Below are 23,535 nucleotides of genomic sequence, written 5' to 3'. Positions count from 1 at the left end.
AAAGGATAACTTTATTTTTTTATAACATATACTGTACGTATACATAACATCATTTTTTTTCTAAAATATAATGATAACTAATGGACAGGGGATATATAGAGGTAGTGCTGTGGATTTCTCAAATCAAAACCAACCAAACAAAGGCTATATAATCATTTCTCTAATTCTAACACGATTTATCCTGACTTGTTGATTACTTTTATTTATTCGACGTGTGGTTCGTTTGATCTCAGTTTTTCATTGATTGAAATTCAATTATGACGTCAAATTTTCTTGAAAAAAAGGCAACCATGCCTGATAACGTCACATAAAAAAACCACATCGAAAGGAAGGATTGAAGTTGTCTGCATATAGTTAATAAATCATTAGAGAAAGAGATTCCACCACCAAATCTTGTGCAATACAATATTTATCTCGACAGTAAATTTTAAAATATTTTAAACGCTTGGCAAGCCTCGCCTTTTTAATGTAAAATGTAACTGTCTCGAGTGGATGAATATCGTATCACACACGATACAGTGGTTGAATCTATATTTTTCTATTTCACCTTTTCCTGTCCTATTGATTATTTATATTTAATCAACATATGGTTTGTTTGATCTCAGTTCTTGATTTGGTCAAAAGTCGATTATGACGTCATACTTGAAATCTTCTCTGAAATTCCCATTTTGATGGCATGAAAAAATGTGATCATGCCTGATGACGTCACATAAAAAGAACATTTTTATTTTTGCAGATCATTTCAAAGGAAGGATTAAATTTGACTGTATATTGTCTATTTTTGTTAAAAATCATTACAGACACAGATTCCACCACCTAATTTCTCTTCAGTACACCATTGCTAATTCACAATTCATTATTTACAAACATAAAGATGCAAGTAAGCTTTCAGGAAAAAAAAAAACATTAATACCATTTAAGTGCCTTTTAATCGAACATGAAAAATATGTTTGTCGGATTGTACGATGCAAATTTATTACGAAAGACCTTTGTGCATATATTTAATGAATACATTATAACATCACTTTCCCCTAGCATGCTAATTATAATCCTGAAAGACATTAAAAATTACAAATACTCTTTGTGAATTTTTGTATCAGTGGTACTGGTTTCGGTTAACCAAAAAAAAGTTTAATAAGTTGAATACAGGAACAAAAATCTTTTCTCAGATTACTTTTACTGAAATATTACATTTGTGTCAACAATAACGGTTTTGATTGAAATACCAATTGAGATCATTAATATATGATACAATTCGTTTATACACGCATGCAAATATATATCTCTTAACCAGAAAAACTCACACCAACGATTTTTAATAATATTCAAACTATAAAATTTGGAGTTGAATCAGATATTCAATTTCATCTTACCTACTATACATTTCTAGGAATAGTATTTGTTAAAAGCAACCGCGTGGAGACCGTGTTTGTTCCATATTAGATAAGTAGGTGGGGTTTATTTCAATACGCCGGTCACGGTTATTATTGGTGTAACGTCCCTTTATAAAAACAACACAGTGTTGAGGAAAAGTCTTTAAGGTTTCAACAGACGAAAAAATTGATGATGAAAGATTGAAATAAATTCATAAATCACATTTAAAGTTAACAAGTTGTTATTGTTGTCATTTGTTTTGTAAAGACCAATGGTAGTAGGTTCTCAATACTAACGGTATTGAAGGCTTGATCACTTTGATAAGCTACTAGTCTAAATAACACATGTTTAAGATAGTCGGTAAGATAAATTCGTTACATAGTATGAAAGTGACCTTATACGTTATATATGGGGTCAGTAAGTTTCATATGGGTATTCCTCGCTCTCACCACATATATGTGGAATAAACTCATAATAGATTCCAGGATTGAATTTTTGTATTTGCGCCAGACTAGCGTTTCGTCTACAAAAGACTCATCAGTGACGCTTGAATAAAAGAAGTTAAGAAAGCCAAATAAAGTACTGAGTTGAAAAGCAATGAGTACCGAAACTTCCCGAAAGTTTACTGACCCCATATATATCGTATTAGGTCACTAGCACACTATGTAACTAATAATATTAACTGAAAACCAATGATAATAATAAATTGCTTTACAATTTGTTTTCAAGCTTCCTGTACGGCGAAATAATCAGGTAGTCATTGGCAAGTAAATGTAGACTAGCAAGCAAAAACATTATATATATACAATCTTTCACTTAACGTTAACTGTATCTGACTGATATTATAAAACCCTATTGTTTGCCGTGCAATGTGTATAAACAGACAAATACTATCAAATATTGTGAACGTGTTTGTTCTGATGACTACAGCTTAGTTGTCAAACATGCCAAATTTTGTAAAATTGTGGGTCGTTATCAAGTATTTGTATACTATATAAATCCTTGTTGTTATTAATTAGATTAATTTTGTCGGATATACAATGTAAATTAGTATTGCCTTCCACTATAAATTTCATTAATCATTTACTTTGTTCATACAACTGTGTATGCAACCATGTCATTCCATTTATCTCATTGTAAATATGTTATTGGTGTTATTACTGTTTATATTCACATACCCCTGATGGGGTCTTGAGAAATAAAAGTTTCAAGTATTAAATATTTCATCTTACTATTATGACTTCTGGGTTTTTTACCCCTTCTGTTTTTCTTCTTTGGATTTCATTGGAAAACATCATGCTATATGGAAACATGGTATTTGTTTTCAATAATGTGTTTTGCAAATCTCGCTTTTGTTTATTATTATTTTGTACACATTCAAATTTTCCTTTTCATTCTGTTTTTGGCAAGGTTACAATGTATTAATCTTTTGTTCTAACCAAACAAGAATATTAATTTTAACTACCTTCCCCGAAATATCAAATGGTCGTTTTCTTATCATAGTTAATTAAAATATGGAATTTTGGCCTGCTCTGTATTAAAATTTCAGAACGCAATAGGGCACGATACTGCCTTCCCAAAAATATTTATTTAAAGTAAAGGATTATTGCGAACAACAATCTATTATTAACCATGTTAGACTCTTAAACAAACAGATATTTACTTCCTTGTTATGGTACGTTCTCAAGTGACCAAGTAAGTAGTAATAACAAATTTCATGTAAACAGTCACTGTAAAGTTGTTATGATCCCTTTGAAATTTAACACACGCCATCATGAGTACATCGACACGGTATCGAATAACTGTTATTTTTACAGATGACGACAAAAATGTTCCAATCACCGTAACAACATTCCCGTCCTCCATTTCATTTCACCGAATGGAATCTACCGAATTATCATCGTGTTTTGACTTACATGAGCAAGACGACGGGAGACAAATATAGACCAAAGTTACTTACCTTTCGGAGTACCTGAAGTTACCACAGTTTTTAAGAGGTTCGTGTTGCTCAGTCTTTTGTAATTATGTTATGTTTTGTATACTGCTGTTTTCGATCATGTGTTAAAATATGATTGGCCCAAGGGTTTACAATTGGTTACATAAGAACTATTAAATTGCATACATACATTTTTATAGGAGTTATACATTAGTACTGACGGTTTATGCAAGATCATTGTAGATTCAAAATCCGTAATTTTCCCTCAAATTTTCGATAGATTGATTTATTGATTGATTTGTGTCTGATTCTTATTAGTAAAGTTTAAAACAGTTTTTTTTTATCTTACTGAACCCTCTAATTTTTGTAGGGGTTCCGGTTACTCATTCTTTCGTTTTCTATGTTGAGTTTTGTATTCTGTTGTGTGTCTGTTGGTCTTTTTCTTTTTTAGCCATGTGGTTTTCAGTTTATTTTTTACTTGTGAGTTTGAATGTCTCTTCTGTATTTTCGTCTCTCTTGTATGTGATGTTAGCGGCCGGTTCGTTATTCGTTATTCGGTATAAATATCCGCCCGGCCACCAGAACCCGGTTCAAATTTCTAAATTTCTCATGTAGTAATGATAGAAAATAGATATTTAAAAGAATTCGTAAAATGATAACTATGTTAAAAAGTAGATATAAAGACAACAGTGCTCACGCTGAAATGTCTCGCCTTCTTTTCTAACCATTGATATTATGTTGATAGTCCTAAATATAAAGGTTTACTACAACTATCACATTAATTTAATTTGATCCAAGAAAATGTGGTCAAGGTCAGAAAAGCCAAATTGGACCCGGCCATTTTCACTCTGTGTTGTATTTCTATTTGTATCCATTTGATGAGTTAAGCCTTTTTCAACTGATTTTTATAGTTCATTCTTATTGTTGTAATGTTACACCACTGTCCAAGGTTAGGGGAGGATTGGGATCCCGCTAACATGTTTAACCCCGCCACATTCTGTATGTATGTGCCTGTCCCAAGTCAGGAGCCTGTAATTCAGTGGTTGTCGTTTGTTGATATGTTACATTTTTGTTTTTCGTTCATTTTTTGTACATAAATTAGGCCTTTAGTTTTCTTGTTTGAATTGTTTTACATTTGTCATTTCGGAGCCTTTTATAGCTGACTATGCGGTATGGGCTTTGCTCATTGTTGAAGGCCGTACGGTGACCTATAGTTGTTAATGTCTGTGTCATTTGGTCTCTTGTGGAGAGATGTCTCATTGGCAATTATACAACATCTTCTTTTTTATATGGAAAGACATGAACACCTTACAATCATTCCATACACCAAATATACTTTAAATATAGTTGCCCAATTGCTAATCGAAGAAACAAACTTAACCAGGAAAACTTAAGATTGATCAAAGAACCATGAAAATGAGGTCATGGTCAGCTAATAATTCCCAGACGGACATAAAGTTTTTTTTTCCAATATTCTTCATAATCATTGGTTAAGATTATTTACTGAAGAAGCAAGTGTCTTCTCGAAAATATTTCATTCAAGCTCCTATGCCAGGTCTTTCGCGATCTGATCACAATGTTTGCCCATCGTTAGTTATTCTTTCACGATCATTTCTTTCTTTTACCCGAATGACACCTGTGTTTAAGCTGTCTATATGTTCTGTGCTTATTACCATACAAAGATTTATCATCACAAAAAAATTTTTTTTTCCAATAATCCTAATTCATTATTAAGTTTGGTTTCAAGTGCATATAAATTAATAATCGCCTTTTTGAAATAGTATCATGATTTTCCCAAACATGTGAAAAAATTAATGTAGCAAGTAACTGTACATATTTTTTCCTAATAAGGCAGTTGCTTGATATATACATTTCTTTTTTGGTACATTTATTTTTTTATCCGAATTCGGAAAAGGAAACCATAAAAAAGTACTCCTATGTACAATTCATTTTCCCTTCTTATCCGAATTCGAGAAACGACCAAGACGACTTAATATTGAATATAGATGTACTTTTCCGAATTTGGATAAGGATCGTCATTGAATACTTAACTATGTGAGGTAGGTCATGTATTCTTCCTATCCGAATTTGGATATGGACAGTTAAGAGTCCTTGGTTATGTGTATTATGTATTCTATGCAAATTCGGATAACATTAGTTCTCTTCTTATGTACATTGTCTAAACTGTGATAATTCAATTATTTATTCTTCCTGTCCAAGACTAAGATAATTTAAAAATTATGCAATTTTAAAGCATAATGTTTTATAAAAGAAAGTATGTATAAATACCTTATTGTATTAAGTTTAATATCTTAAAAAAATGTTGCCTACCAACATTTTCTTATTTCAGAAATCTGTTTTTGAAATCCATTGGTTAATTACGTGTTTGAAATCTATAGATTTTTAAGTAAACAATTATTACCAGATTTAATCACATGCAAGCAGGCTAAAAAGTAAAATCACAAGAATACTGAACTCCGAGTAAAATTCAAAACGGAAAGTCCCTAATCAAATGGCAAAATCAAAGGCTCAAACACATCAAACGAATGAATAACAACTGTCATATTCCTGACTTGGTACAAGCATTTTCTTATGTAGAAAATGTTGGATTGAACCTGGTTTTAAAGCACTAAACCTCTCACTTGTATGACAGTCGCATCAAATTCGATTATATTGACAAAGATGTGTGAACAAAACAAACACTTTAGGTCAAAATGTCACAAATAGGGGTACAATAGCTTCACGAACACCACCAAAAACTAGGGGTGATCTCAGGTGCTCCGGAAGGGCAAGTAGATCCCGTTCCACATCGTGTTGTATGTTAATACAAAGCCGGTAAATAGTTTAATCGGTAGGTCACATTCGTGAAAAGGGAACGGGATTGTAGTAACGACATAAGGAACATATTCGATATCATCTGTGAAACGGATATTTCATAACGGTCAACCAACTCGTGATGGCATCTGTAAAATTATTGAAGTGATGATTTCAACTTCACCATTTGGAACTCTTGGTTAAAAATGGAACCCATGGCATTTCATCTGGTGCAATTGACATAAGGACCCACTCCAGCTACCGTCTGTGTATACCTCCATGTGCATTTTTAGTACATATATTAATTGTTTGGCTTAGGAAGTTGTTCATATGCCTTGATAAATGAAAAACTATTAAATTTTAATCATGCAAAGGATATATTTTTTGGCACCATGAAGGGCCAATCCACTTTGTCATTTTGTTTTCATAACAATTATTTGATCATTATTGATATTTATTGAATGAATTTTAGTTACAAAGTTTCTTTATATATAATAGTTGAAGAAGAAACGAAAATATTTTTTTTTGAAAAGTGTTTTATCTTCAAAGGAAAATAATCTCAAAAGTGGATTGTGACTTTTTGTCCTGTGACTTTTTGTCCGTGACCTTTTGTCTGTGACTTTTTGTCCTGTGATTTTTTGTCCTACATTCGCATTTGTAGTCCTCTGTATGTATGGTAGAAAAAAAAATCGAAAAAATGTTCTTTTTTAGTGAATTTTACTTCTTACTAGAGTGTTCGTTTGTTTTTGTACATTGAAATATTATGTTTCAAAAGTCAATCTAAGATTGCATTTTATTGATTAAAAATCTATAAGGTATAAAGTGAAAGGATTTAGGGATTGTAGGCCTACTTTAGAGTAAATGAATCATATGTCCTTCAAGAATACATTCTCATAAGTTATGTTTGTAAATTGAAACTGGAAAATGGTTGTTTTATAATTTTTGAAACTGGTTAAAAATAATTTGCAACATGCAAGACAAGGATATAAATTTAAATATGAGAAATACATTTGTGAGAATTTTAAGAGCAACTTCGCCAGTTCTTTTTGGAGACAGACATTCGATTATGCCAAAGTTAGTAAAATCGGGAACATACATGTATACATATAAGATATACTGTTCTCAAGTTAAATCACCTTGATAATTCATAACAAAATTAAAATCTCCATATCAATCAATATCATTCAGAACAACTTGTCCTCTGACATAAGTTAAATCCCCCTGACGCCTCCATGGCGTTGTCAGTTTATTTTCGATAAATGCGTCTAAATGTCCCTTTTGTATCTTTCCCACCTCTTTGACAAAATGGGTTTAACTTCCACTTCTTTGTCATACTTTTGCGATGAAGCTGACATTCTTCACACATGGACTTATACAAACTGATGGCGTTAAGAGTCACAATTTTATATTTCTGTGTTTCTCTTTTTTGTGAGTTTTTCAAGACCTCAACTTGAGCTTATACCTCAGTCCTGCTGCAACAAAACTGTAATATACAGGTCATAAAACAGTTATTCCACCTTTTCTGTAGCAAATATGAATACCCATTCAGGTCTAGAATACATGTATATGTTTATTCGATGTTTAGTGACTATTGACATATGGATAGTGTCGCATAAGAAGCCGCGAACACTTATCCTCACAAAGCACCTGGTTCTTATTTGCAAACAGACAAACACAGACGGACATTATTATTACTGGGAAGATTTGGTGTTTTCTAAGTTGATTTTTTCAATCTGTTTACTGCTATCTATAATACTAAAATAACGAGGTCCAATTTGTTAGCCGTCATGTGGTAAAAACGACAAATCAAAGAATTCAACTTTATATTTAGCTAATATAGGACAATGGTGTTGATTAAAAATTACACCATTCCAGACACTTTTGTTTTCCACATAATTAATATTGCCAATAATTAACAAGTTCCGGGTCGAATCCGATACCGATACCAATAGTATAACACCTGTTACCTATTACCTTATCTGTACGTTCTGCATCTGACAGGCTCACCACCAAACGGTGTATGAAGGATTTGCTTTAAACACGGGTCATAATCACAGGGTTGACACTATTAAATTCAATCATTGTCACATTGTTTCCTATTGTAGTATTTCAATCAGCATGACTTTATAATATACAATATGAAAACTAAAAATCTAGACTTAAAATAAGGCGTATAGGTACAGTTTCCAATTTGTTAGCCGGCATGACGTAAAAACGGCGAATCAAAAATTTAACTTATATAGGACAATGCTGTTGATTACAAATTACTCCATTCCAGGCCCGTTTGTTTTCCAAATAATTAATATTACCAATAATTGATAAGTTCCAGATCGACGGGTTCAAACAGAAAGATTTTGAAAGCAGAGAAAACTGGCGCAAGGAGAAGCTCGTGGATTCAGGCAATCAGAAGAGACCCTGGACCACTATTCAATGTAAGTTTATGAATTGATTGAATCATCGTTGTTTAACCCGCAGAATCTTCAAAACTATTTGCTACCGCTATATCAACACACACACGGACTTTTTTCTTTCACATAAAATCAAAAACAAAAAAAGTAATAATAAGATATTGTTTATTTTTTGTAAACAGAAGTTGTAACGTCTGGTGACCTTTTTTCGTCCTACCTTTATTTCATTTATTTTTATCGCACATCTGTATATAATAATGTGTTTTCAGGTTTCTATAAATAAAACTGAACAACAACACTGCATACTTTTTCGAATGAGAAATGTTGAAGTGTGCTATAAAAGACTTTAAATACAGATTCCATTCAATGTGCATGTGTACATGTTTAACAATATACAAAAATCAGTATAATTGTATTTTTTTACTCCTGCAGTGCCACAACAAAAATACAAATTATTATAAATGAGAACAGTCTTAAGTATAGATAGTCATTAATATAAAAAAATAATATAATTTGCTCAGCTGTGATTCAATCAGGATCCATGTACACATGTATTACCTAAACCAATTAAAAAACAGTTCATTTTTTATAAAACACAACCAATTACACTTATCATTTGGACATCTCTGTAATTCGCAATATAAATAATTATAACAGCTTTTAACTATATAAGTATTTAGCTATTTAAACCAATATTTGAAAATCCTGCATTTTCTCATAAAAATAAGAGGCAATCTACCTATTTTTTTATTTACCATAACATTGTTAGTAGATAATTTAACACCAAGTATATTCTTACAATAGTTCATGGGAACTCTTTCTATGGCCGGGGCTTTGTGTGCACCCCATATTTCACTTGCATAACTCAATAAAGAATTGATATAAGTATCAAAAAGAGATAACAAAGTGACATAGTTTAAATACATACTTTTGACATTTCTTCTTAAAGCAAACATTGCTTTTCTACCTTGTTCCAACAGTTTCTGTTGTAACATATTATTTTTCCTATTAAAATTCAACAGTAAACTAAGGTAGGTACAATTATCAACAACTTCACTTTTTTCATTATCAGAATACCATTTCTCATCAACATGAACTCTACCACCTATTCTATATGCTACAACTTTAGTTTTATTTATATTAACACTCAATGACCACTGTGATGTATATTCAAATAATGTATGAAGCATATTTTGTAACCCTAAAACAGATTCTGAGGAAATAACTATATAATCAGCATAAATAAGTAGGAACAAATTAAAGTCTTTTATCTCATATGGAATACTATTATTATTAATGAAAGCAATTTCATAATCGTTAACATAAAATGAAAAAAGTATGGGAGATAACACATCTCCCTGCATCAAGCCCATTCATTTGTGAAGTAATCAGAAATAAAAATATCAACACATACACACAAGTAGACACAGTAGTATACATAGATTTAATAACAGTTAGAAGTTTACCTTAGATTTAGTTGTACATGTGAAAACGCATGGTCCGAAAAAGTTGTAAAGTTTGACACAATAAACCGTTTTATATTCGGAAAATAAAATAAAGGTACAAAAGAGTAGTCCAGATCGCTCATTCCGTTTGCGCTACAGTATGTGAAGTCATTTGAAAATCCGTTTGTGTGCCAACCATTCATTATCCTCAAGCCTGATCATTTACACATACTAATTAATTTAGGTCCCTAACTGTTTGTATTCAAATCAGGGTTGACTAGTATCGGAACACTAACAGCTACATATTCAAAAGCGCAACAAACTCGGTTCTTTACAGTAAACCGAATATCATAATTTTCCACAAATTCAGCTAACGTCCCAGTTTGACTATTCATATCGCCAAGAATAAAAACGTGACCAGGTTCAGAGTATAACTCAATACTGTTTTCTAATTCCTTATATAAATCACAGACATATAACTTATAGTATTTAGATTTTGGTGAGGGCAATGTAAACACAACTGTGTTCTGTGTTTACATTGCCCCCATCAAATCTAAATACTATGCTGTGCTGTTACAAATAATAAGTTTTAGACTCTATTATATGGTTGAATTTTAAGAAGGGTATATTAACCAAAGACAAAACTGTATACATTTTTGTCTTTTATTAATATACCCTTCTTAATATTCAACCATATCATTGAGTCTAAAATACATGTTTCAATAGCAATAACAGTAGAAAAACATTTTTTAATCGAAATCACACTACCTATTCTTGAATAGATTTAGTCTTAAATCTCGGATATAAATGACAATATATAGGTATATTAAAAAAAATCCTTTTCAAACCAACATTCCGTAAGGAAAACAAGATAGGTTGTACATATAAAATAAACAAATGCTTTATCATCAAGTTTTGTTTGTAAGCCACCATTTACATTGCAAGAGATAATTTTTAAATTATCAGTACAAATGTTGGATAAAACATAAATTGAAAGTCCTTCAACGTTATCCTAGTCTTTGTTGTTCTTTATCTATTTGACCTCGGTTTGTTCGTTGTCAATCTCCGATACTACAGTTGGGTGCTGAGCCATTGTCGTTACTACTAACCATGCCATTCGGCTTTGATTTCCCCGAACAAGCACCATTAGGAAATGCAAATGTTGCCTCTTTTATAAATTGTTTTTATGTTTCAAAGGGTCGAAAATATCCACACAATATAAAGCTTGTCCTTGAGCAACGCCGCCTCGACATTTTGATTTCGGGCTTCCTTTTTAAATTGGAATCAACTTTTTTCGTTTATCCAGTATATCAGATGGATACTGCTCACTAAGACTGAAAGGAGACCCCTTTAACTCATAAGCAGATTGGCGTTCTTTTCACCGGTCAATCAACCTTTCAAAAGATGCAATTATGGGTCGCGGTTTGAATTTGCTGTTCATGCGTCGGATATTAACTAATTTAATTTCAAATTTAATGTTCATTTCAGAACGAATAAACCCTTTTAATAGACTGTCGGTGTTTTCACCTGGTTGCTCAACGACTCCATAGAACACCAAGTTATGTTTCAGAGATTTATATTGCAGATCTGTCACGGTTGATTTCAGTTCTTCATTTTTGTTTTGTATATATTCTAGTTCTTTCTTTATTTTAGACCCTTTTCCTGGACTACCTGACCCACCAGCGGCAATAGCTGCCCACATGGTATCCTTCTCTACACATAACTCGTCAAGCTTTATCTTACGAGAATCGGATGTATTTTGAATTTCAGTCATTTGAGAAGTAAGTTTTCAATACCGGTTTCAGTTTTTTTTTAACTCGATTATACAAGTTCTCCATATTTTCACAAAAACTTTCCAATTTGTCGATTTTTTTGTCCATATTTTCTAAATTACTTTGCCGGCTATCTATCGTCATGATATATTGCATAATATGACTGAGCACGTTGTTATCAGCCACTAGGTGGAGGCCAACTATACGACGAATATGGTCTGAGGCTGGATGGGGCAGGAAAAGGGGGGCGGGTACGGGTATTGATGCGGTATACTGGTTTGCATATTGTAGGCATGTTTCTGGTTATCCGGTGTCTTTTCGGACGAATAGAATGAACACTGGTGTTGTTTTTTGAAAGTGTTTTAGTTTTTTGAAAGTTTTTTTGATCCTTTTTTATAAGGTTGTTGTGATGGTGAATCAAATGAAGAGTCTGCATTTTTTGACAAATCTTCCAATTTACTCTTTTTATTTGCATTTGCACTTGTTTCTGTTGATAGGTTAACAAAGATTGGAAAAAATAAGTTCAATACCAAAGACTGCTAAAAAATTAGTAACAATGTTGACACGGGTACAATGTAAACAATCAATTGTTGACTTCAGTGTTTGGGTGTACTCGAATGTTCGAAATTTGTGATCGATAACAAACTAACCTTTGCTAGGTAAACAAGAAATAACGATGGTTTTTAGAAAGTCTTTCAATATACTGTATCTTCCTAATAGAATGAACATCTATGAGTTTTGTCGTGTAAATATTATTACAAACAACAACAAACTGTTTTTTTGTATCACCGCAAAACTACACACGACCTTCACTACCCTTGTCACATGACCCGCCCCTAACGCTGTTGCTGTTCTCTGCTCAGATACATTAAATGACTTGTAGATGGAAAAAACTAAGTATTGTGATTAAAGAAAATTTGACATTTTCTTAATTCGTATGTAGCCCTTATCGCAATGGAACTAAAACTGTGCACTTTAATGTATTAATTCGTAGATGTTTTAAAGTATTAAGTATACCAAAAGTGAACTACTATTGATAGTTTTGTTACTATATTTTCAACTCCAGGACATTGCATTGAGTACTTGTTTAGCTTCGTCGACGACCTTTCTTCCTTTAGCACAACCATTACATATATAACCGAACATTGAAGACGTTTCAAACACCTGCAAGCAATTTTTAATTCCTAATTATTAATTTTCACATTTTTTCGAGAAAATATTTGCCTTGGTATCAGTTGATATATTTTGAAACTTCGGTCTTCTTGTAAGCGTATCATATTTGAATTTACTAGCCTTTTCAATGCATGCAGTTAAAAATTTCGAAAGTGTGTAGAGTTTAGAAATCAAAATTTCCCCAATAATCTCATCTGGATTAAAATATTCCTTTTCGTTCATGCACTTCGCTAATTCCTCATCAATTTTCAGCAACAATGTTTCAGTCTGGTAATCATGTGCCAATGGCAAAATAAGACGAGCTATTTTTTCTGTAAAAGGAAGTTCTGTACATGCTTTTAAAATATTCATAACGTAGTATAGGCTGTAAATATGGGAAGATGCTCGTGACAAAACTGTTGGAAATACACCATGACAGAGAACCACGAAATGATTTTACCTTTCTAATCTTTTCAATGAAGAATATTTTGCAATGAGCATTTTGTCTTGAAAAAAGTGACCCCTTACATAACCTTAAAGGTAAAAACTTTAATGGAATAGGATATGATTTGATGAAACTGCATTTGTTTTTGTGAATAAATTAAACAATGTTTTTTTGAATGCTTTGTTTAAATTCTAATATTTTACTGTCCTATGATGTAATTTTTGAAAACAAATACCAACCAGAAACCTTTTTTTATGTGCTGCATTATTTATTATTGTATAAGATATTGTAATAAGAAACCTTGTGAAGCCATTTAATCCAATGTTCCATTATTTACCACGAAACTATCGTCTGCCATGATAGAATATTTTGTTTGTATGATGATTGCAAAACTTTTTGATTCATTATTTCACAAATAAGTACCGGGTATATGCCACATATTTCAGTTGAAGTGACTCCGCAAATTTCCATACCTATTATATATATATTCACAGAAGCAAGGGTTCGAATCCCGCTGAGGGATGAAAAAAAAAATGTGCTAATGCAAATTTGAAGATCTAACATTGTTAAGCTAAATTTGAGACGAATTATATATACATTATGGTGTTAGCCCTGTAAACCACGTGTTATCCGATGGAGAATGTCTCTCATAAAGTTGTCACATGTTAAGACTTGTATAATAAAATTAAAATGTGATGTCCGGCATGGTAAGTAACATTACGACAGAAAAAAACAGCTGATCTGAAAGGTACACCATCTACTTGTCACTATACATCATGTACTGTATTACAACCCTAAATAAAGCCGACGAGGAAAGGCATTACTCGACCAACGAAAGCTATATTTTTATAAAGTCTAGTTGGTCGAGTGGTCTAGAAAGATACGCGGAAGTTAACAAACTTTGACCGTGGTGTTTTGTGGAATGAACAGTTATTGAAAAAAAAACAAGATCCGTTTCATGCGTGAATTAATTCTTTAATTATAGTTTTTATGATGTATCAACATTTGGGTTTGGAAACCAACCGCTTTTTGTTAGGACTTAAAACATTAGTTAAATAGAACATTTGCGTATGTTTACATTTTGTGTTTTTTCTTGTAATAGTTCAAATGTTGTTTTATTGTTTTATATATAAAAATGAAAATGTAAAAAAAAAGTAAGATACATCTTTACAATAAGTTTATAATATGACATTCTGAAAAGTTACAGTAAATGAGCAATTCGTACATTTTTCTTTTCAGAAAAAATGACAGTAATTGATATCAATGTTTGATATATGTGTAATTGTAATTGTAACCTGTGATATGTATATAGAAGTGTGATTACAATAAAGATAAAAAAAAAAGGCCGCTGGACACGGTGCAGACGGTGTTGCCACGCTGTCACAGAAGCAACGATTCGAATCCCGCTGAGGGAAGAACTAAAATATGCTATTGCAAATTTGAAGATCTAACATTGTTTTGGACTAAATTTGAGGTGAATTATATATATATATATATATATATTTTCAATTTAGACTTGTTTATATTTTTTCATTTGGGCTTGTATTATATTTGCATTCGGGTTTATATGATCTGTTCATCCTATTTTGACTCTTTCAAAATTCAAGAGTCTATCCTAAATTGAGGTAAATTATATGGCCTTCCAAATACCGTTTCGATTCCTAACATCACTGAAGAGACATTAATTGTCGAAATCCGGATATGGTGTACAAATTTTTGCACCTCATAATTGCGCTATACCATCTTTTCCGCAAGTTTATTGTTTTCTGTTTGGTAATCAATTGATAATAAGATCTATTTTGTTACATCTTGTGATCCGTTTATTTGGCAATCGCCAGTGGCAGTCATCAGGGTTTAAGAACATCAATTGTTCGACCTGCTAGTCAAATGCGTTTTGTTAAAATATACTTTTTCACTCATTTGGTCTTTTGGAAAATGTTGTTTGTGCTGTATTTAGACCTTTCTACCAAGAAATTTGTTTTGCATGCACACGTATAAAAATTGCGGTTTTTATCCAACGCAATCATAGGTTAGAACGTTGTTTTCAATTTAGACTTGTTTATATATATACATAGCACAAACAACATTTTCCAAAAAACCAAATGAGTGAAAAAGTATATTTTAACAAAACGCATTTGACTAGCAGGTCGAACAACTGATGTTCTTAAACCCTGCTGACTGCCAGTGGAGATTGCCAAATAAACGGATCACAAGATGTAAAAAAATAGATCTTATTATTAATGTATTACCAAACAACAGAAAACAATAAACTTGCGGGAAAGATGGTATACCGCAAACACGAGGTGCAAATATTTGTACACCATATCCGGATTTCGACAATTAATGTCTCTTCAGTCATGTTAGGAATCGAAACGGTATTTAGAAGGCCATATAATTTACCTCATTTTAGGATAGACTCTTGATTTTGAAAGAGTCAAAATAGGATGAACGGATCATATAAACCCGAAGGCAAATATAATACAAGCCCAAACGAAAAAATATAAACAAGTGTAAATTGAAAACACGTTCAAACCTATGATTGCGTTGGACAAAAACCGTAATTTTTATACGTGTGCATGCAAAACAAATTTCTTGGTAGAGGGGTCTAAATACAGCACAATCAACATTTTCTAAAAGACCAAATGAGTGAAAAAGTATATTTTAACAAAACGCATTTGACTAGCAGGTCGAACAACTGATGTTCTTAAACCCTGCTGACTGTCATTGAAGATTGCCAAATAAACGAATCACAAGATGTAACAAAATAGATCTTATTATGAATTTATTACCAAACAGAAAACAATAAACTTGCGGAAAAGATGGTATACCGAAAATACGGGGTGCAAATTTTTGTACACCATATCCGGATTTCGACAATTAATGTCTCTTCAGTGATGTTAGGAATCGAAACGGTATTTGGAAGGCCATATAATTTAGCTCAATTAAGGAGAGACTCTTGAATTGTGAAAGAGTCAAAATAGGATGAACGGATCATATAAACCCGAAGGCAAATATAATACAAGCCCAAACGAAAAAATATAAACAAGTCTAAATTGAAAACAACGTTCAAACCTATGATTGCGTTGGATAAAAACCGCAGTTTTTATACGTGTGCATGCAAAACAAATTTCTTGGTAGAGGGTTCTAAATACAGCACAAACAACATTTTCTAAAAGACCAAATGAGTGAAAAAGTATATTTTAACAAAATGCATTTGACTAGCAGGTCGAACAACTGATGTTCTTAAACCCTGATGACTGCCATTGGCGATTCCTAAATAAACAGATCACAAGATGTAACAAAATAGATCTTATTATTAATTTATTACCAAACAGAAAACAATAAACTTGCGGAAAAGATTGTATACCGCAAACACGAGGTGAAAATATTTGTACACCATATCCGGATTGGACAATTAATGTCTCTTCAGTGATGTTAGGAATCGAAACGGTATTTGGAAGGCCATATAGTTTACCTCAATTTAGGATAGACTCCTGAATTTTGAAAGTGTCAAAATAGGATGAACGAATCATATAAACCCGAAGGCAAATATAATACAAGCCCAAACGAAAAAATATAAACAAGTCTTAATTGAAAACAACGTTCAAACCTATGAATCCGCTGGATAAAAACCGCAATTTTTATACGTGTGCATGCAAAACAAATTTCTTGGTAGAGGGGTCTAAATACAGCACAAACAACATTTTTAAAAAGACCAAATGAGTGATCCGTTTATTTGGCAATCGCCAATGGCAGTCAGCAGGGTTTAAGAACATCCGTTGCTGATTTTTATCGAACGCAATCATAGTTTTGAACGTTGTTTTCAATTTAGACTTGACCGTCACAAGGCTAGGGTAAGTTGATGATCCAGCATCTAAAAAATGTAAACTGCTGATGGGTAAAATGGCAATCCTGTATTAAACATTCAAAGTTTCAGTATTAATTTTATATAATGATTACAAGAAATTAATTAATACATATAAATATCTTAAATCTATTTTTTAAGGAATGAGAATACTGGTATACCAATATATGCTAAAATTAAAACTAGGTGTCATTTCATGTTTTGGTCACGCCATCTGTTTTCCATATTGAAGTGACATTCATCAGACATACATTGTATTTACTATTGTACAAAAAGACACAGCCTAAATCATTGTAGTCCAAATAATTATGGGGGGAAAAATGATAGTATAGGGAATCACTAATGCATGACTGGAGCTGCCCCCTCCTTAGAAAAGTTCTAGATCCACCACTGGTTATACATGTAAATATTTGGTATAAAATAGTAAATAATAGTTTAATATACATGTACATGTATTTTTGTTATGGATATGAATTAAATACTAGATGAATCATAAGAAATATTATTGCCATTTACGATGATTTATAAAATTGAAAGAAAGACAACAATGGTATCTGAAAAAGCAAAGCATACAGAAAATGATGAACAAGAACTTATGTCAATTTGATAAAATAATGTCTTAATTTTAAGAGAGGCGAAAAATACCATAAGTAAATTCAAACTCACAAGTCAAAAACAAACGGACAATGCCATGTATAGTATCTAAAAAAACAAATCATACTGAAATGCAAAATTTGTAAATTATGAACTAGAAATTATGTCAATTTAATCAAATTGTGTCTTATGTTTTAAGAGAGTCGAAAGATACCAAAGGGATATTCAAACCCTTTAGTCGAAAACAAACGAACAATGTCATGGCAAAAAAACGAAAAACGACGAAAAGACAAACAATACACATAACACAACAAAAAAAACTTACAAGAATGAGCATCACGAACCCAACCAACAACGGCAGTGATTTTATGTGCTTCGGGAGGATAAGCAAATCCTGCTCCACATGTTGCACCCGTCGTGTTGCTCGTGTAAGTACAAACCCGGTATTATGTCTAGTTCGGTAGGTCACATTCCGGAAAAGAAAATCGGATTGTGGTTACGGCAATTAAAACATTATCGTCACATGTGGATCAGGATCTATTTCCCCTTCCGGAGAATCCGCGCTTTTTGGTGGGGTTTGTATTACTCAGTCTTTAGTTTTATATGTTGTGTTTTGTGTACTGATGTTTGTTTTTCGGTTTTTTTTCTTCCTTTTTTTGCCATGGCGTCGTCAGTTAATTTTCGACTTTTGAGTTTGAATATCCCTTTGGTGTCTTTCACCTCTCTTTTATCACTTGTCATCAGTGTAACGGTCATCCAACTCGTGATGGCATCCATAAATTTTTCGAACGGATAACTTTTAACTTCACTACTTTGACTCTTAGTTCAATAGCTTCCTTGTAAGCAGCAACCTTCTATCAAAGAAAACATGATATAATATTCAAGCCCTGGAATATAGAATCACCTGGTGATATATAATCCATATGCAGGCGCTGCTGGAATGTTGCTACATAGAAATAAAATGTTCACAATAAGAGAGCTGTAATCATCACTTTATTCGTTAAGTTTTGTTCTCAACTGACCCTCATTGTCAATTTCAAGATAAAATTCAAGTTATGAGGCACACTTAACAGTATCTGTTGTATCTTTTTTTTTAAGTTCGATTGGATAGATGCGTTCAACATAGTAACCGATCTTTGAATTATGAATTATTTAGTGAGAGGAAAACATCTTTATAGCAGAAAGTGAAGTTAATGATAATGATATCTTCTTTTCAATTCGGCCTAAAAAAAAAACAAGTTGGCAGAAAGAGGAGCACAGTTGGTTCCCATGGGTCTGTTTGTTGAAAAACACGTCCTCCAACAGTAATAAATATGTTGTCAATCCAAAAATCAATCATCTTGATAATGTCAGTTTCAGAGAATTTTTTGTTTGAATCAGAGTCAAAGTAAGAATTGAAAAAAGTGGAAAAACAGGTTTTGTGGAACACTTGGAAACCCAGCAATATAACGTTGCATGAAAGGGCACATATGTAATTTAGGAATCCAATACAGTGAAGGCAGATCAAGTTCTTCAATTTTGGTTGAAATTCCAAAGACCGTATAACAGACCTATGATCATTCAGGATTTCCTCCTTAGTCAGCGTAGTGGGGGTATATGTTGAGCTTCTTAGTGAATCGTCAATATATAATTCTTTTATCAAGCAGTTAATGTAATGTGATTTACAAACAAAACGACGTAGTTTAGGGCTTTATCTGTTGGATATCTACTGGTACAACAATATGTTTGTCATGGAGTTAGAACAAGTGCTTAGCATCATTAGGGTTTTAAACGATCGATGTAACATATGTTACATAGACCCATGCAGTTTTTTAATTATAATTTTTATCAGCGTTCTCACAATCTCATGGTCATATTTCTCTTTCCCAACCGGAACTTTGCCGTGAGTAATAATCTCTTTTGTATCTAGAATATGAACACAACAATAATCATTTACATAATATCCTTTCACAGAAGAAGAAGCTCAACTTATTTGCCATTGGCAACCAATTACTTTATTGACACATTGTTGTCAAAAATCGACCAAAAAGTTCGCTATGACAGAAAAGAAATTTGAAGAAATTACATATCCATTAAATTCCACAGATGAGTTAATTGACAATATTCTGAAAGCTATATTATACAAGCAACCAAATTATTTAACAGCATGCATTAAAATGTATATACATTCTTGTATAAAGTGTTTATAAAAAGACCGAAGTTCGATTTTATTTCAGGTGATACTAAGTCAAAATTTTATTGATGATATGTGAAGAACTGGAATTAGGGATTGATAAATGCTTGCGAATATAGAGGAGGCAAGATATCCAAAGTTTCGATATTTCGATTGTGATGATAGAAAAACGGTCGAAGAAATCAGAAACATACTGAGCTCAAAGGAGTTAAATAAGTCCAGACCATTAGATTAATGACGATGATAATGCATACTAATTTACCGCTGGAAAATATATTAGTAAACAAAATGATCCACACGAAGCGAAACGTTATGGGCTTCTATTTTTGTATTTGTGAATTATGCGAGAACAATGGCCATACTCTTGTTATACAAAATAAAGCATTTTTCAATTTAAAGCGTAAAATACTTAATGTATGACGTCCTCAATCACTTCAATGCTCGGATGTAAAAATAATGTTATCTAGACTACAAAATTAATATATTCGTATAAAGTGTAAAGAAGTCAAAATCATTCAATTACTCAACTTTTCTTGAATTTGTCCAATCAACACTATTGTGTTTAAAAAATAAGTCATTGTTGATTTTTAAAACAACCGTTGTCAACATCACATTCCTAAAATACATATTTGAACCGCAGCTACCCAGAAGCATCATATTTATAATCATATATCAATTACACAATAAGGCCATGAGTGTTTGACAAAAACAACAGTGTAAAAGGGTTCAAAAGAATAAAAAGAGACAGATGATACAAAGAGGGTATTAAAAAATCAAAGGTCGAAGAAAACAGACAACACTATGACCAACAAGAAACAACAAACAGATAAACATCTGTTCATAAAAAATGCAATTATATTCCTCATTACAGCAATTTGTTTTTCTATATAGCTTGAAGATATCGTTTTCAAGCTTCATATGAGCATGCTTTACCGCGTGATGCTTTTTTCACATATATCGCTGAATTCCTGAATACTTATATATTCGAATACATCATGGCAATGTGTAAAATGTTCGACGCAACTTTCTTCGGTTTCCAAAAAATTTAGTATGTGATGCGTTTTCACATCCATTGTTCACCCACTGTCTATTTACCTATATTACATGAAGCATTAGTATCATTAGTAAGAAAACACTTACAGAAACTGTGAAGGCCGTAGCCGTAAAGGAGGCAAATGAGGCAAATGCCTCACTTTGGAAAAGACGATCAAACTTGAGAAACATCTATTTTCGACAAAGTTTGGTACACTAATTTATTAATATACGAGGTTTAAACAATACATCAGTATCATTTATTACAATGCTTTTCCATTCAGCAGCAACAATGAGAGCTTTACCCACACCGGTCACCGATAAACATACTGTTTCGGATACCATTCCTGTGGAAAACAAAACATAACTTGCAAAAAGAAGGATTCACTGAAGAGAATCATTGACGACTCTTTTATTAGACAACTTGCTCTCATTTAAAAGGGTTAGCAGTTTTAAAAAAGTTGACTTACATTTGACGAATTTGTTGTGTGAAATGAAGAAATTTATTGCAGTTTGAAAATTATTCTGCAAAGCCCTAACTAGTATTTTTTTAAGAAACTGAAAGCTATTTGAAGACCAATCAAACCACACGTTTTGATTATTGGCTATCATATTCAGGAAACATTAAATCTTATCTTATTTATCCACAGTTGCAACCTTGCTTTAAAATCTATAGAACCAGTTTGAAATCTCAAATGTATACTTTCACCAATTTGTTTGTTCGAACAAATTCGCCTTCGTATGTGTAATCTATTCCTTTTGGCAAATTCACCAAAATGCGGAAAGGGGATATTTGTGTTTTGTTTCACAATTGCCTGATAGATAGAAGAAAGCAGAAATAAACCAGGCCCAAATGACTGAGAAATTGAAACAAAATGTTTTGAGGCTATCGCCTGTATGAGGATTACCGATCTAAACATTGAGTTAAATGATTTGTTACTTAGCTGTCATATTTTGCAATTTTACAGCATGTGTTATGAATACTTACAATCACTTCTGTTGCAAATTTGACCGCGTTACACTTTGTTAATCCTTATTTCCTTTAAAACTGATGAACGAAACTCCAACAAATTTGAACAGCATCTGATAAAGAACATGAAGTTGTGCACTTGCTATTGTAACTTTTGATCTGAGTGATTTTATGGGTTACTTTACTAAAACCCAAACCATGTACTGACACATGTCATTCCGCCCAAAAAATGAGATGGCTGGCGACATACATCTTCCTTGGAAGACTTAGTTTGTCAAGAAAACTCAATCATCTCTTATATAATTGATTAGACAATTGCTAATGTATTCTTACAAACAACAAACCGGTTTTCATTATTAAACATTTACTTCAAAGAATTTTAACACATTGACAAGAAAGTTTGAATTAATAGAAATTCATCGCCCCAACGCTATAGAATATCAATCTGTCTCTGTGAATTTTTTTATACATGTACTCTTTAGAACTCAAATGCATATTCATGAATCTACCGTTTCAATGAAATCCCATTCTTGCATTTAACACTCTTTGAGGTTGCCTTAAAAATTCGAATTTCCAGATTTAACTGAGATTGTTTAACAGATTTATCGAATTCCAGTAAGGAACCAATAGATTAGTCACAGGTGAAAAAAGATAGTACTAATGCGGTATGTAGGAAGTCTTCAAGAAACAACAAATATTGCTGACAGACTTATATACAAAGTTTTTTATAGTATATATTTAAAATTTATTTTTTCTCTGTCTTTGACCCACTCTCTAATATCTCTTGTGAGCACTCTTATTATGTTAAAGGCGCCTAAAAAACAGGGAACGAACTGCAATGGCTGGTGATATAGTTTGTAGGCTTGCTATGCTCCGATGTCCATAGAAATTTGTATGAAATTAACAGGGAAATAGGTATTTGAAATTTGATAGTTCTAGCTTCTGTAGAATAGGGAGGTTTTAGATGACAAGAGATTTATTTCCAGATTGACACTTGGCAGTTTGTTATTACTTTTTGTTGACACAAATAGTTAGAAATAAACACATAGTTTATGTTAGTTCATGGTATTTCTTGTTATAATGCATCAACCATTCCCTTAGTGTTCTGCCAGGATCCCGTATGCCTCAATTCTTTCAGGAGTTCGCTACGGCCGTGAGACGAGTTTATCTTGGGTTTTTTTTTTCTGCAAATAGATGTTAAATTTCCATTAACCAAAGCTTCACACCTTCTAAATCTGATGTCAACTGATAATGTACTATAAATTCAACAATATACTTCATGTATTAAAGCATGTTTTCATTTTGCATACGCCATGATAATACCACTGAATTTATGTCAGAGATCGTCGTGATTAAGTACTTATCATATTGAATACAGAAAAGTGATCTAGACCAATGAAATTGTTTCTTCATTTTCAAGAATGTCTATAAATTCATTATAGATACTAGGCTTAAAGTTTTGTTAGCAACACGAGCGTTTCGTTAACAAAAGACTCATCAGTGACTCTCATACAAAAAAAAATAAATGGCAAAATAAAGAACGAAGTTGAAGAGC

The 23,535-nt window shown here is 32.3% G+C and overlaps 1 long non-coding RNA gene across 1 annotated transcript; it reads left to right on the top strand.

Annotated features, from left to right (window-relative positions):
* Nucleotides 1-3,028: 3,028 nt before the first annotated feature.
* On the top strand, nucleotides 3,029-20,376 carry LOC127706301 (uncharacterized). Its single transcript, XR_007984403.1, has 5 exons — nucleotides 3,029-3,069; nucleotides 8,448-8,556; nucleotides 11,631-11,758; nucleotides 14,586-14,820; nucleotides 20,022-20,376. It is a non-coding gene; the product is annotated as an uncharacterized LOC127706301 (long non-coding RNA).
* Nucleotides 20,377-23,535: the final 3,159 nt, after the last annotated feature.

Source organism: Mytilus californianus, unplaced genomic scaffold (genome assembly GCF_021869535.1).
Source record: "Mytilus californianus isolate M0D057914Y unplaced genomic scaffold, xbMytCali1.0.p SCAF_6, whole genome shotgun sequence".
Classification (NCBI taxonomy): domain Eukaryota; kingdom Metazoa; phylum Mollusca; class Bivalvia; order Mytilida; family Mytilidae; genus Mytilus; species Mytilus californianus.
Note: the sequence above shows the minus strand (reverse complement) of the source record. Positions and strands in the feature narration are given on the sequence as shown.